Raw genomic sequence first — 14,749 nt, forward strand, 5'->3', positions numbered from 1 at the left:
GAATTTAGCCTTTGAATTGAATGGAAATTATTGAGTAAAGTTAAAACTGGTAATATTTATATTTAGTCTAGCTAATGTTCAGTTAAAGTTATCTTCCTTTTCCAACCATTACCTAGCATGATAGAAAGTCCCATGCATGTTCAAGAAATAAGGTAACTTTCCTAAAACATTCCATAATTTTTACGGGCTTTCAAAAATATTTATTTAATCCAATCTTGAAAAAAATCAGACAGGTCATAAAATATGAAGCTTTTTTAGAACGTTATCATGTTAACCCTTTGAGGTCGTATTAAGTTTACAAGGGTGTCATGCTGATAGGAATTAATTAGGCACTGTTAGCAGGAATGCATTTTATCATTTTTTTTAATTTCAACTTAAACTTACAGAAAAATACTCTAGAATGTATCTACTTAATTTTTCTTGATTTTTCTAGAGACCTTATCAAAAGTATCACACTTTTTTAGATAGTAAACTATATGGTTAGAGTGTTTGGGGAACATTCAATGATTAAAACCATTCAAATTTTCTGCTACCATGATACGGTTGTATGTTGACCGTATTATCGTATACTTTAAACCTTAAAAACATGATTACATAAATTAATGAATCATCTAGAAACATCGAGTAATTCAACACCTTATTAAGTTCATATCAAATTAGCACAATAGACGCTGACATTATGGTTCAATGACTATATATTATTGTTTGAGATGCTAATATTATGATTCAATATGAAGTTATTATGGTTCAAGAGGATGTTCTTATGGTTCAAGATGCTGAATTGTGATTCAATAAATTGGTAGCATTGTTCGAGATACTAATATCATGATTCTAGATGCTAATGTTATTATGGTTCAAGATGCTGATGTTATGGTTCAATATGCTGATAACATGGTTCAACTTTGAACTGATTATAAAGTGAGTGCAAAATAAAGTCACTTACATCGAGTTTAAATAAACAAAATATAAACTGTAAAAGTTAAAAGCTTGTAGAGATAATATTATCATGTGAGAGAAATTAAGAAAAAAAGCACACAATAAGCTAATTTTTTTAAGAAAAAAATTCTAAAATGACGAGATACTGAGACGATGGAAGAAAAAGTTGTTAAACGGATTTGAAAACCTTTGAAGAAAAGAAAAAAAATTATAAGGCTCTCAGTTTCTATCTACTTTCGACTCTTTACTGAAATGTAAATAAAAGAACATAACTTCTCCATTCCTTTTCAACTTTTTAAACCTGACAACTCTAGATCGAATCCATGCATCTTCTTGATTTATTCATCCACGTGAACAAAGGAACTAAACACAAGAACTTTACGAACTAAAAGAATAAATAGTTGACGAGCAGCTCTAAGTCTTTCACCACTTTTGTTGATTTCCCGCTTCTAGTATAAATCAGCGTCGATTGCTTACGACGCGGCATTTCTTTTTTTCGTTATTTTTCTCTCAGTGGCATTTGCTTAAAGTTACTTGTTTGGTGTCATTAAACTCTTTCAAAAGCTTTAGGATTTTTTTTAAATTCTGAAAAATGGTGCTCAGTATCAAATGTTATTTAGACGGCCTAATGACGTTGCGTCAAATAGTTACTCTAAATCAAAAGATTGAATGACAAAGTATTAGTACTCTAGATAAGAAAAAAAAGTACTCATCATTTCTCAAGCTAAACAGTGATCAATTTCTGGCACTATTAATCTTTCCTTTCCAACCTTTAATAAATCCACAAATTAAATTTTTGTTAATATGATACAGTCTCAGAAGCGTCTCCTCTACATTGAGCTACATTATTGGTATCATGAATCATTATAAAAAAAATAAATCATTCATGCTGTTATGGAGGATTAATATTTTCTGACCTCAAATCCGAAAGATCCTGGGTTCCAATCCCGGACAAGGCATGAATGCTTTATCATTCTCTGTACTATTTGTACTTACTGTGGGAGCATCCAACATGGTGCCACTGAGAAAGTGGTCAACAAATCTGCCCTGCTGATATCTGAATGACGAGTGTTAACCGGGTGGGCATCAGAAAAAAATGCTATCATGTCTGATTTATTTCTTGCCGAAAATAAATCATTCATGCACCTTTCTCATTCTTGCATAATTCATGACAAGAATAAATTATTCATGCACCTTTCACATTGTTGCATAATTCATGACAAGAATAAATCATTCATGCACCTCTCACATTCTTGCATCATTATTCATGTCAAAAATAAATCACTCATGCTCCTTTCTCCTTGTATAATTCATACCAAAAATAAATCATTCATGCCCCTTTCTCCTTGTATCATTCATACCAAAAATAAATCACCCATGCACTTTTACCATTCTAGAATAATTCATGCCAAAAATAAATAATTCATGCATCTTTCAGAAATGTGATAATTCTACAGATTTAATTTTTGTTAATAATATAAAATTGTGCCACATTATTGGTATCTTGAAACATAAAAAACAAATCATTTAAAAGTACAAATTACATTTCATAGTACAAATTACATTTCAAAGTACAAATTACATTTCAATTATAGATCTAAATATGTTCCAAGGTTTCAAAGCTCATCACCGATGATTATACGAAGTACTAACTACCAGAACCACTTTTACTCTTCAAAGGAGCCGTAGGTTTCCGTGGAATACCATTTGGGAAACATTGACATATAGCATATGGGGAAAAAACATAAACAGAAAATAAATGATTTCCGTTATTTCACGCGAATAAAAAAGTAAAAATCGTAAAAAAATGTACTAAGTAAAAATCGTTTTCCAAATTTTTATTTCCGTTTTTTTTATCCTTGAAAAAGTAAAAGCAAAACTTTTACCTTAAGAGATAAAAACATTAAAAGGTAAAAAGAAACAGGGAAATATTTCAATAGAAAGACAGAAAGTTGGTTACCTGGCTTATCATTGCAGTCGAAAAAGTCCATCAAGAAACTACAGAAGCCTTGATCCAATTTCCTGATTAGAAAATAAGAGTGTTCGATTTAGAAAATATATATATCTACTTCAAACGGGAATAAAGTAAACAATAAAAAGAGAAGTATATAAAAAAGTAATCAGCTAATCCAGGGATTCTAATAAGAACGAATTATCTCGTCTTTTTAGTTTTTTGAAAACAACCCTTCTAATTCGTGATAATTTAACCAACTTTGTGGGTTTATTTTCTGAAAATTATGTGGATCGGCTTTTTTTATATGAAAGATGAGTCTTATAAAAGACAAAAGTAAAGTACGAAACAAATTATTTCTCAAAAGATTCTCGGTGTTCTAAAAATGTTCGAAGATATAAAAACTCATGTTCAGAGAAGTATATAAAAAAGTAATCAGCTAATCCAGGGATTCTAATAAGAACGAATTATCTCGTCTTTTTAGTTTTTTGAAAAAAACCTTCCAATTCGTGATAATTTAACCAACTTTGTGGGTTTATTTTCTGAAAATTATGTGGATCGGTTTTTAATGAAAGAAGAGTCTTATAAAAAACAAAAGTAAAGTACGAAACAAATTATTTCTCAAAAGTTTCTCGGTGTTCTAAAAATGTTCGAAGATAAGAAAAATCATGAAAAAAACGGAAAGAGATAGAAAAATAAGGTTTACTACATTATGTCTTAGGAAGCTATAGATTTATTCTTACTAAGTTTTAAAAGTTGCTAAACTTGTTGAAAGACGTCGCTACTGATTGAGAAAAAACAACGGAACAATGTTTCTTACAACATGTAAGGCTACTGTTGATTTTGTCTCGTAATTTTGAATATATTTCAACTAAAGTATTTGACTGAGCATTTTCTTATGTTTGAATAAACTTTAACTATAATATTTATCGCGATATTAGTTAATTTGGAATTCAATTCAACTGAAGTATTTATCATGGGCATCTAATAATTTTGTGTTCAGATTACGCTAGTTTATTTATGTAAGTGGTGGATATTTTTAATACTTTGTTTATTAAATTTCATTCATTAGTGCCATTTGTTGAAAAACGTAGCAACTGAATTTGAAACTTAGAAAAAATTAAACCTAGATTCAAATTCAGTACAGAACGCAGAAAACAGCACATTTCTATTTCGACCATAATTTAAGTAACCATTTTTTTTTTTTTTTTTTTTTTCGGATAGNTTTTTTTTTTTTTTTTTTTTTTTTTTTTTTTTTTAGCGGTAGTCTTTTTGAGAATATTTATTATCCACAAACAGATTGCTGTTCAAAGGGTGAACATTTTCTCTATCAGCAAATAATTTGTTCTTTCAACAAATTGTTGCCGAAAATCTTATAAAAAAAAAATCGAAAGATTGTTTTTAAGGTCCTGGCTGTTAGAATCATATTTTACTTTTGGAGCCTCCGGTATCAAAAGCTGCCTTTCAAAGTAACCATCGAAAAAAATTCAAGATGTATTAGCAAACAAAACCTCCTTTCAAAAGCTTGTTGCCGTCGATAACGTGACTTATTTATGAACAATACTTTAAAGCTCTTGATTAGCCTGAAAGCTTAGGCCTTTCAACTTCATAGTAACTAAACTGTTACAACTTCAGTTTTTTACAATGTCCTCCTATATTTCGTTAGAATGCTTCCGTACCAGATTAGCGTTCTATGAAATCGTTTTCACAGAGATCATAAATGGTTGTTCTTCAACCATAAACATACCATAAATTGCTGTTTTTACGGATTAAAATTAAAAAATCAGGCAATCAATATTAAATTCAAATTTGAATCAAAATCAAAGCAAAATTCGAGTACTTTACCTTCTGTGAAATCTATTTTTGTCTTTAGTATCTTTCAAAATGTTAATCATATAACACAGTGCCTAAAGATGATTACATAACAATTGTGCTATATTTACAGATTTTTAAAATGTGACCATATTCAACGGAAGATGGACACAGGATGAGCGACATATATGTCCCTGTTTATTGAAAGCCCGAATTGCAGCAATCTTGTAGGATCATCTTCCACTCTCATCATATGCTACGTTATTGTTGTGATCAACAGGACAAACTTTGATCATGGCATACAACAAGTTGTAAGAGACGTTCAAATTTTTCGTGATTAAATATAAGGAATGAGGTGTAATTTGGATTACACATTCAAAAATTACTTGCTCTTATGTAAATCATTTATTTAATAAAAATTTCCTGTAACACAACGAAAATCTTGTAAAATAATTCAACATTTTACAACTTAAAAACAAAACGAAAGTAAGTAACTACCTTAGCATTTATACGGTGACTGCAATCTACATTGCTGCAATGAAGAATCCGTTAAGTAATTAAGCTTCAAACTACATTTCAAAGAGCTTTAACTTTCAAAATCCACAAAATTTCAAATTGTAACGTTATTAATTGCTGGTATTGACTGCGTTGAATACAAGAAATCCTTTATTTAAACATTTTGAAAAAATATTGATTATATTTAAGAGGAGTCTTCCAAATAAGAACATCGCTAACAATATGAATCAACGGGTTCACAAAAGGGTGTAGTCATAAATAATGTAATAATTTACACACATTTAAAAAGGTATATACATAGAACGAAGTGTGAAAACTTAAATTAAAGTTAAGGAATATGCTTCAAAGTATTTAATCAATATGTAACATTTACAACAGATATCAATAAGTTAATAATATCTATATTTAGCAATCAATCAATTCAACTGTATTCTTTTTTTTACAAATTTTAATAATTTTCGTGTTATTAACATAATTACTTGGAATTTTTTGTGTTGCTGAAGTTATCAAAGTGTTCTATAATCATCACCCTTAATATGAATTTCACGAATCCTAATTAAACTATGCACATAGAGTAAGCAAAACGCAAAATAGAGTAAGAAAGGACAAATGAAACTAACTCAGACAATTGAAAAATTGTTTACCGTGGCGTGTCTCGAGAAATATTACTAAATGGACTTTAAAAAAAAACAGTATGTTAAATGAATAAAATTTCTACAAATGTAGTTCAATATAATTGCCCATCCTATACTTTAAACAATTCCAAAACTCTCTAGTTAATGGTTAGAACGATAAACATTAATTATGAATTTTATGCTAGATATATATCTGTTGTGTATGAAAATAGTCAATTGTTTGACATTTAAAAAGTTTTAATTACGAATCTTGATTTCCTTCTTCTCTTCGGACAATTATACAAAAAATTGTGCCATTTCTTATTGAAAAATAAATTTGCTGCAAATTTAAATATATAACATAATAATATAATGTGTTTACTATATTTTTCTAAAGAAAATTAGTTGACTGATTTATTAGATATCATGGAACATTTTAAATTGTTTAAAATGTGCGAAAATAGTTCGAAATTAATAAAAAATAGTTTGAAACAAAAACCTTATTTTACATGGAAAGATTATTTATGAGTAAAGTTCGTGAGAGATAAATTTATAGTTTGATGTTTGTCCGGTTTTAAACTTTAATGCAAAATGATTTGGCAGTATATTTTAATGTACTTTCTAATTCTCTAAGTTGTTTTTTGTTTGTTGTTTGTTTGATTTCTGTTATTCGGTTATTTCTCACAAGTATTAACTCTTTAAGAATGATGGTGACCTAGTAAGGAAACTGACTTTTGGAAAGTTGACAATTGAAAGTTGAAAAAGGAGGAGACAAAACATGAGATGGATTGATTCTATAGAAAAAAGATCTTAAAACCATGGGCATCAACAGATGGATAAACTTAGCGTCGATAACGACTTGTTGAGACTGCTCTGGCCTGTAATAGACTGTCAAGCTGATGGAAAAATGTCAGCTTCGGTTAATTTACTTATTTCAATTTTCGTCTTAACACAGAAACATACCCCAAAATTTATATTTTTACAAAACAATATTCTAATATCCAAAATAATCAGGAAAAGCATCACCCCCTACTGACATCATATTGCGAGGAAGAGCAAAATCTGATTTTGACCCCCTATACTGTAAACTCTGGCTACGCCACTGATTGTTTATGCAGCAGATGGATTGGAATCATTTAAAACCATTTTTACGAAGAAACATAAAACCAAATGCATTTCGATCCCACTTCACAAGAAACTGGTTTTCGATAGTTTTAATTTTTCATTCTTTCTTATTGAGTTTGAAAACTTTTGACTTCAATTAAAATATTAATTTCCAACACAAATATGCATAGATTTTACTGCATTTTTAGAGAAGTTGGATATATATATACATAAAGATGGTGATTATGGATCTTTTTGTATAAATTAATGCTCAAGAAAGTCTGACATCGAAATCTTAACTTTTAACTTGAATTCTACACCCTTAAATTCTGAATTTCAATTAAAAACAAAAATCTAAACACACTTTCGGGAGTAACCCTATCTGAACACTAAGCAGTATTTTAAAGCTATGTTTTTCCAAATGTCTACATTTCTCCGATGCCATTCCTAAAGAGTTCTTTCTAAAAGTCTTCAGATATTCCCTAGTGGATCAAAACAAAAAAGTTTTAGAATCGAAGGTTATAACTTTCTTTTGGCGGAAGGAAGTGGAGGGTGCTTAAAAGGAATCTTGGGAGGTTTGTGGAGACCTCACGTGCACTGAATGTTCCATCTATCAGACGAAGTCTCAAGAGCACCCAACGAGCCGTGTATGAGTTATTCGGCTACTGATCGCAACCTCCCTTCAGTATTCTTCCGCCAACTTTCGCCAGGATATATCCTATTTCGAACCAACAACTCAACTCGATCTAAATATAGAGACAGCTTTTGGAGAAGAGTATTATTATGGAAATTCTTCTTTTCTGTCGAATCATTAAAAAATTCTAATCTGGTTATGCAGATAATGAAAAACGCTATATTTTTTTATAATTTAACTCTTATTGACGATAAATGTAATTTTACCTTTGCAAAAATACTTACCACAACGTGTCAAATCGAAGAACTTAGTGAAAGAAACCAAGTGGAGCCAAGTAACAGTAACTGGTTCAAAAATTGATCCCGTTACTGTTTAAGAAATTGAACCGTTACTTTCAGTGTGCCTAGGAAGTATTTAAAAAGCCCTCTCTCCTCAGAAACTTCTTCCAAGAGTATGTTTCAAAGCGCGGTGAAATAGCAGCACTTTCCGACCAAACTTATACAGTGCCCCGACGCGTTAATAAGCTAAACTACTAACAGGACCAAAGTGCTTATCGTTTATTATTTACTTTTAATTGAATTTGAGCGATACTCTATAATATGTTATTATTAGTTTCATTTTAATTTCATGAAATGTTCAGATTTTTTTTCTTTAAAAGAGGCCGAGTTCTAATAAAGACAAAGCTTGTACATTTTTCTTTGCATCTAAAATAAATGACGATTTGGTTTTAATATTTCAATTTCTCTCCACTTTTTGTTCTTAAATTTATATCTATGTTGAGTAGAAGAAATATTTATATGTTTGACATACAGCAAACAATAAACAATTTAACTATAAAATTTTTTCTTTTTAAAGTTTTCTACATTAATTCGACGAGAATAAACTAATATTTGATTAGTTATTTCTTTTTTTCCGCTTATAGTAAAATTTTTCATGAAACAGAGTTAAAAGAGAATATAAAGTTAAAAGAAATAAACAAAAATGTGATAGAGTATCTAAATTATAAATTATAGAATGCCTAAATACAGCGTGTACTAACTGTTTCCTAATTAGTGAAGCTAGAGGACTCTGCTATGAAAAGAATAGGGGAATGCGTTGTGATGACATCAAAATTATCGTTCATTAAGTTCTTCTACTCTCTGTATGCAATTTAGTTTTAATTAAAAATAGCATTTACAGGAGCTTTTAAAACACTTAACAATGTTCTTAGCATTTAGCAAACATCACTGAATTTTTGCTAGCTTACAGAATAAGCAAAAACAATGCCCTATTTTATTTAGTTTTAAATTATACCCACGTTTGACACCCTAAAAATTAATATGACTTACTTATTGCATCAGATATGACATCACTTTTTAATTTAAGAGTATGGAGTTCAAACTCTTAATCACTCCTCTAAAAAAAGTTTTTTATCATATTTTCCATATTGCAGTCAAATTTTTAGAAGGTACAAAATTTTTAATCTTCGAAATTTTTAACATGCTAATTCTCAGAATACAAGTTTCGGTTTCTTGAGTCGTAACCTAAATTATCACGTAATACTAATTTATTAACTACGATCTTTTTAATGACGTAATTTATTTCTCATCTTATAATTTGATCAAAAATTCAGGTAATATTTTTTTCTAATTTTGTGCTCTGTGCTTCTTCGTATTTAGTATGTTTTGTTTCTTAAATTTTCAAGATGAATTTATTTTCTGGAAGATTATAATTTATATGGCAACCAAGAAAGTGCGCAAATTGTGCTCTAAACATTGCGAATGGGATTTAAAGTGCACAACATTTAACTCCACAAAAAAAAGTATTTCCCAGCTCTACTAAGCAAGTGAAAGTGATTGTTTTAAATTATTCACATACATAGCCATATTAAGTATCTTACAAAATAGTATTTAGTACACAATGTATATAATATAGCATCGTTTTAAAAATTTAACTTTAAGGATACCTTAAATCACCCGTCAGGCTAAATTTGTTAGACCATATTTTCCAGATTGTTGACACATTTTTAGAATGTCTAAAATTTGCAATCGATGAAAATTAAATTGTATTTTTTCTCAAGAAGTATATTTTTGCGTATGAGTCCATAAGCTAAATTATCTTTTGTGCTAATTAATTAGCATATTAAAGTCCTACTCCATGAACTTTTAAAATCGTATCTTATTTCGCTAATATGCCACCATTTCCTCAAAAAATATTCACGAACTTCATTTGCTTTTTTGCACACTGTATATCTTTTTATTAAGAGTAAGTTAATTCTTAAATTTGAAAAATAAATTTTTATCCGAGAAATGTTAAGCAAAAAATGATGCTTCATTTGATTAATTTATTTTTAAATATACTTCTAGCATCTTAGAAAATAGTATCATGTACTCATTGTATCATACACGTCATCACTTTTAAATTTAACCTTCGCTCTTCTAAATTGTCGTCCGAGTTACGTATTAAAATTTTACCAAAAAAAAATAGATCTCATCATTTGATATTGTTTTAGTTCGCAATTTTCCTATCATTTGATTGAAAAATTTTCAAAGATTTGTATTTTTAATTTCACTGTTTACCGCAAAATCAATTTTTACCGGTGCATGCTACAAAACGAAAAAAAACAACTGATGTACTGTAATTTTATTTGTTAAAAATCACTGAATCACTGTAAGTAAATATATATTACTGTAGAAATTATTGTATAGTACTTTACTGAAAAAATGGATTTTACGGATGATGTACTCAAATGCCGGAACTATATACCCTAATTTGATAGGAAATTTTTTACAGTGTACCTCTACTCATTAAATATAAGTTAATTCTTAAACTTTTAAATCGATTTTTTTCTCAAAAATAATAAGTTTTATCGCACGCGAGTGGTTAAAAAAACATTATACACTCTAAATATGACAAATTAGGACAGAAGTGTAGCATTTGAAACCACAAAACATTTACTGGTTCATAGATTAATCAAAATATCATTCATTTTGCTTATTTATTCTTTATGTATATCTAGTATCTTAAAAAATAGTATAAAGTATACATTGCATCATAAATAATATAATTTAATGAATTTAACCTTTGCTATTCTAAATTATCGTATGTGCTGATTAATTTACGCATTGAAATTTTACCCTGAGAGCATCATATCATTTGATGTTGTCTTAATTCGCAATTTTTTTATCATTTGCTTAAAAAGCATTCAAAAAGTTTTTTTTTTTAAATTCACATTTTTTCTATCATTTAAACAAAAAACAATTCAGGGAGTAAAATTTTTTTATTTCGCAATTTTTCTATCATTTGATTAAAAAGTATTCAAATCGTTGTATTTTTCCGCACTTTACCTTTTCTCATTAAATATGTGTTAATTTTTAAATTTTAAAATTTATTTCTTCTACCGAAAATGATAATTTATATAGCACACGAGCGGGTGAACAAATAACGTACACTCTAAATATGACAAATAGGAATGAAGTGTAACATTTGACACCACGAAACATTCACTGTTTTATAGGATAAACAAAAACAATATTTCATTTGATTTATTCCCTCTACTATCCCCACATCTGGCATTTTGAAAAATAGTATCAAGTTTACATTGTATCATACATTACATCGCTTTTTGACATATTTACACCCAACAATATCTGTTCCACAGCACAATGTCAATGCTTTGGGCTGTGTTCCAAATTGATTATTGCGCATTTTCGGTTCAGGCGAAAGTTATGTATAAATTGCACTGCCCGAGCTACATCCGGGATATTCTCCCGTTTTTGCGAAATCATTTATCCGGAAAACATTGAATTTCTTAACCTTACATCCCTAATGACTGAGTTTGAATCGTTTGAGAAATGAAGTCAAATATAGAAAGTTGAAGACTTTGAAATTTTGGCTTTTGGCCATTTATCGATATATTTGGTTTGTTCTTCTTTGACGTTGGCGAAAATATTATTTGAAAGTTTATATTTACTAATTGAAATCAAAGGATGAAAACTTTGATAAATCCTTTTGAATAAAGAAGTTAAAATACCTTAGCTTTCGTTATTTAAGGTAGAGTAGTTATTTCAACTTTGTTTGCAGTTCGTAAAAAAAGATTTTTATTTAAAAAACTTCATAAGAAAAAAAGAGAAAGAAGAAAAGTCTAAGAAAATTCTACAACTTGAAGAATACGAACTAATTGGCCAAACTTCCAGGATTTTTTTTAGATTTTTTTAAAATCCTAAAGCAGTAGCTAAAAATGTAAAGAAAGTTCTGCAATTGGAAAGATACATGCTAATTGACCAAATCTGTACGTTTTTCTTTAAAGTGCCATTTTTTTCTTCTGTCTTCACTTAGAAATTGCAGCATTTAGCGATAAAAAAAATAATCCGGCATTCTATAGAATGCCTAGGCATTGTATATAATGCCTAAAACTAGCCGGCAATTCTATAGAATGCCAAATGAGAAACCTACAAAGTATAAAATCTTCTGTGGCCATGCTAGTAAAGGTGTTGAAATGGATAATTTGTGCAATATTTGTTTCAAAACTGAAAATAATTGTGACTTAAATGTGAATTTTTTATACGAAAATTTTGTTTCCCTAAATAAGAAAGGCATAAATTATGTTTTGTACAACTTTCATTTTTCTTTACGCATTTTGAATTAATTTTTTTTAATGACACTCTCATTATTTTTTCAGAATAAAATTTTTATTTTTGAGAAATGCGCCTCATTTACATGATAACCTCATCTGGACGTTTTTTTCATACTTAGCCTAAATAGCATTTGTCATTCTATAGAATGCCTAGGTTTCATATACAATGCCTAGGGAAAGTATCTAATTCTTCTCATATTTTATACCTTGCCTAAAAACATCCGGCTTCATATACAATGTCTAGGCATGTTATAGAATGCCGGCGCTTCATACTTTGCCGGCAACATATATATAAAATTATTAATTGTCAACTTCTTTAAATTGTCCAGTATTATATTACCTTGTGCACATAAACTTTCGGGCCCCATCCTTAGTAACTAACAAATCAAACGCACTTCAGTACTGCAGTAAAAACGCACTTTTATACAAAACCCCTCTATTGCCACTTTTACCTCAATTTGCTCTTTTAGTTTCACATTTTGCAATTTGGCAATCTTGTTACGAAAATATTTTAAATCATTCTTGAAAAATTTCCCGCTCATGTAAGTTCATATGAATTCAGTACTCGCTTTACAGATTTAATTTAATGTTTTATTCTGTTTTATCCTTATATTTTACTTTCTGTTTTTACGTGATATTTTTACTTAATGTGTTCTATTTTATTTGTTGCAATTAAAAAAAAAATCGAGTGCTTTTCACATTATTATTGTATTTATATNTATATATATATATAGAAACATCTGGCTAATAAGTGAGATACCGCTTTTTAATTACGTTTATCCTAAGCTTAATAAGGAAATACCATAAAAATTTCCAACCTATAGTTTTTATTATCAATCAAAATATAAATTAGCAAAAACAATTTTCTGTAACTAGAAATAGATTAAAGCCCCCCCCCCAGCTTCAGAGAGCAGGATACCAGTTTATCTGCGAAAAAAAGTCGACCCAGGCGGACTGATTACCACATTGTCATTAACATGCAGTTAGTCACAAATTATTGAGCTTTTGCTTCCCCGGTTAATTGGCGTATAATGAGAAGCTGTGCGAATGTTTGCTTTACTTAAGGGATAAACAAATACTTTATTGCTAAGAAATAGTTTTATAACTATAATTGTATTATAGTGAGCCGTGCTGGCTCAGGAGATAGAGCGTTTGCTTTCCGATGAGGTAAACCGGTTTCGAACCCCAGCGATTTCTGGTCAATACGAATTCTGGCCAGCACCGACCACAGTGCTGATATAAATTATTCTCATGATAATGTTGTTGTTGTTCATTTACGTCCCACTAGAGCTGTACAATGGGCTATTGACGACGGTCTGGGAAACATCCCTGAGGATGATTCGAAGACATGCCAGTCAAGCACTCGAAGTCGAGCACTTTACGGTAGAACAGTTTAACGAGGGCTAATACTCTCGGTCTCTATGCAGGCTGATCCAAGTGGTCACCCACCCCCACACTGACCGTAGCCAGTGATGCTTGACTTCGGTGATCTGCTGGGAACCGTGTCTTAACGATCAGTCCACTGCGGGACTTTCGTGATAATATAATAGACGGATCATGAGTTAGAGTCCTCTTGCCGCCAGGCTAACAGTGGGAGGTTTTCTGTATTTTACTCCCCAAGTAAAAATATATGCATTGTGGTACAATGGAAACCATCCCTAAATTGTTTGAAATAGATTCTTTTAAATTTGAATCTGTAGAAAAATTTACTTATCTAGGATCCGAAATAAACTATCAAAATGACATTAATCCTGAAATCAGAAAAAGAATAATCGCCGCCAATCGCTGCTTCTATGGTTTAGGATTATTATTGAAATCTCACTTAATAAAAAGAAAGACGAAGATTTTAATTTGTAGAGTATTAATCAAGTCAGTTTTGACTTATGCTTCAGAGACATGGACTTTAACGAAAAGGGAAGAGAAGTTATATTAGCAACCTTCGAAAGGAAGGTCCTACGAACCATCTTTATTGCTATCCTCGATAACAACAACTGGAGAAAAAGATTTAATTTTGAAATATATAAGATCTTTGATAGTAATGATAGCATTAAATCTATTAAACTAAGTAGAATGAGATGGGCAGGGCATGTAGTGAGAATGAGCCCAGAACGAGCAGCTTTAAGAGTCTTTAATGCAACCTCCTCCAATATAAGGCCAAGAGGAAGGCCCAAAAAGAGATGGAAAGACTGTGGATGAGGATTTTGCCATCCTAAAAGTAAAGAACTGGAAATCACTTGTTGGGAGAAGGGCAGAATGGGAAAAGCTTCTGAGGAAGCTCCAGGCTCACAAAGGACTGTCATGCCAGTGCTGATGATTACTCTCCAAGTAACGCAAATGCTGGTTAGTTTTTACACGGCTACGGAGTTGAACATTGGTAATCGTAAACCCAAAATTGGATCAGCTGTTCATTGATGGTTATAAAATAAAAATGTACTGTAGTATTTTATGCTGAAGGCAACCAAATATGTCTGTATCATATGTTTTGATTAATGAATCATACCTTGCTCTTTTCTGGTTAATAGTGCGCTGATATTAAAGCGAACCATATTTAGACTATTGTCTTTTTA

General features: G+C 30.2%; 1 long non-coding RNA gene across 1 annotated transcript in view; it reads right to left on the reverse strand.

The window, feature by feature from the left end:
- LOC139425584 (uncharacterized) overlaps positions 1 to 14,749 on the reverse strand; it is a 114,388-nt gene that overhangs the window by 34,711 nt on the left and 64,928 nt on the right. The window contains exon 2 of the long non-coding RNA XR_011636787.1: positions 2,897 to 2,958. This is a non-coding gene — a long non-coding RNA (uncharacterized lncRNA). The remainder of the gene's footprint in view (positions 1 to 2,896; positions 2,959 to 14,749) is intronic.

The sequence above is a fragment of the Parasteatoda tepidariorum genome, chromosome 5, assembly GCF_043381705.1.
Source record: "Parasteatoda tepidariorum isolate YZ-2023 chromosome 5, CAS_Ptep_4.0, whole genome shotgun sequence".
NCBI classification, from domain to species: domain Eukaryota; kingdom Metazoa; phylum Arthropoda; class Arachnida; order Araneae; family Theridiidae; genus Parasteatoda; species Parasteatoda tepidariorum.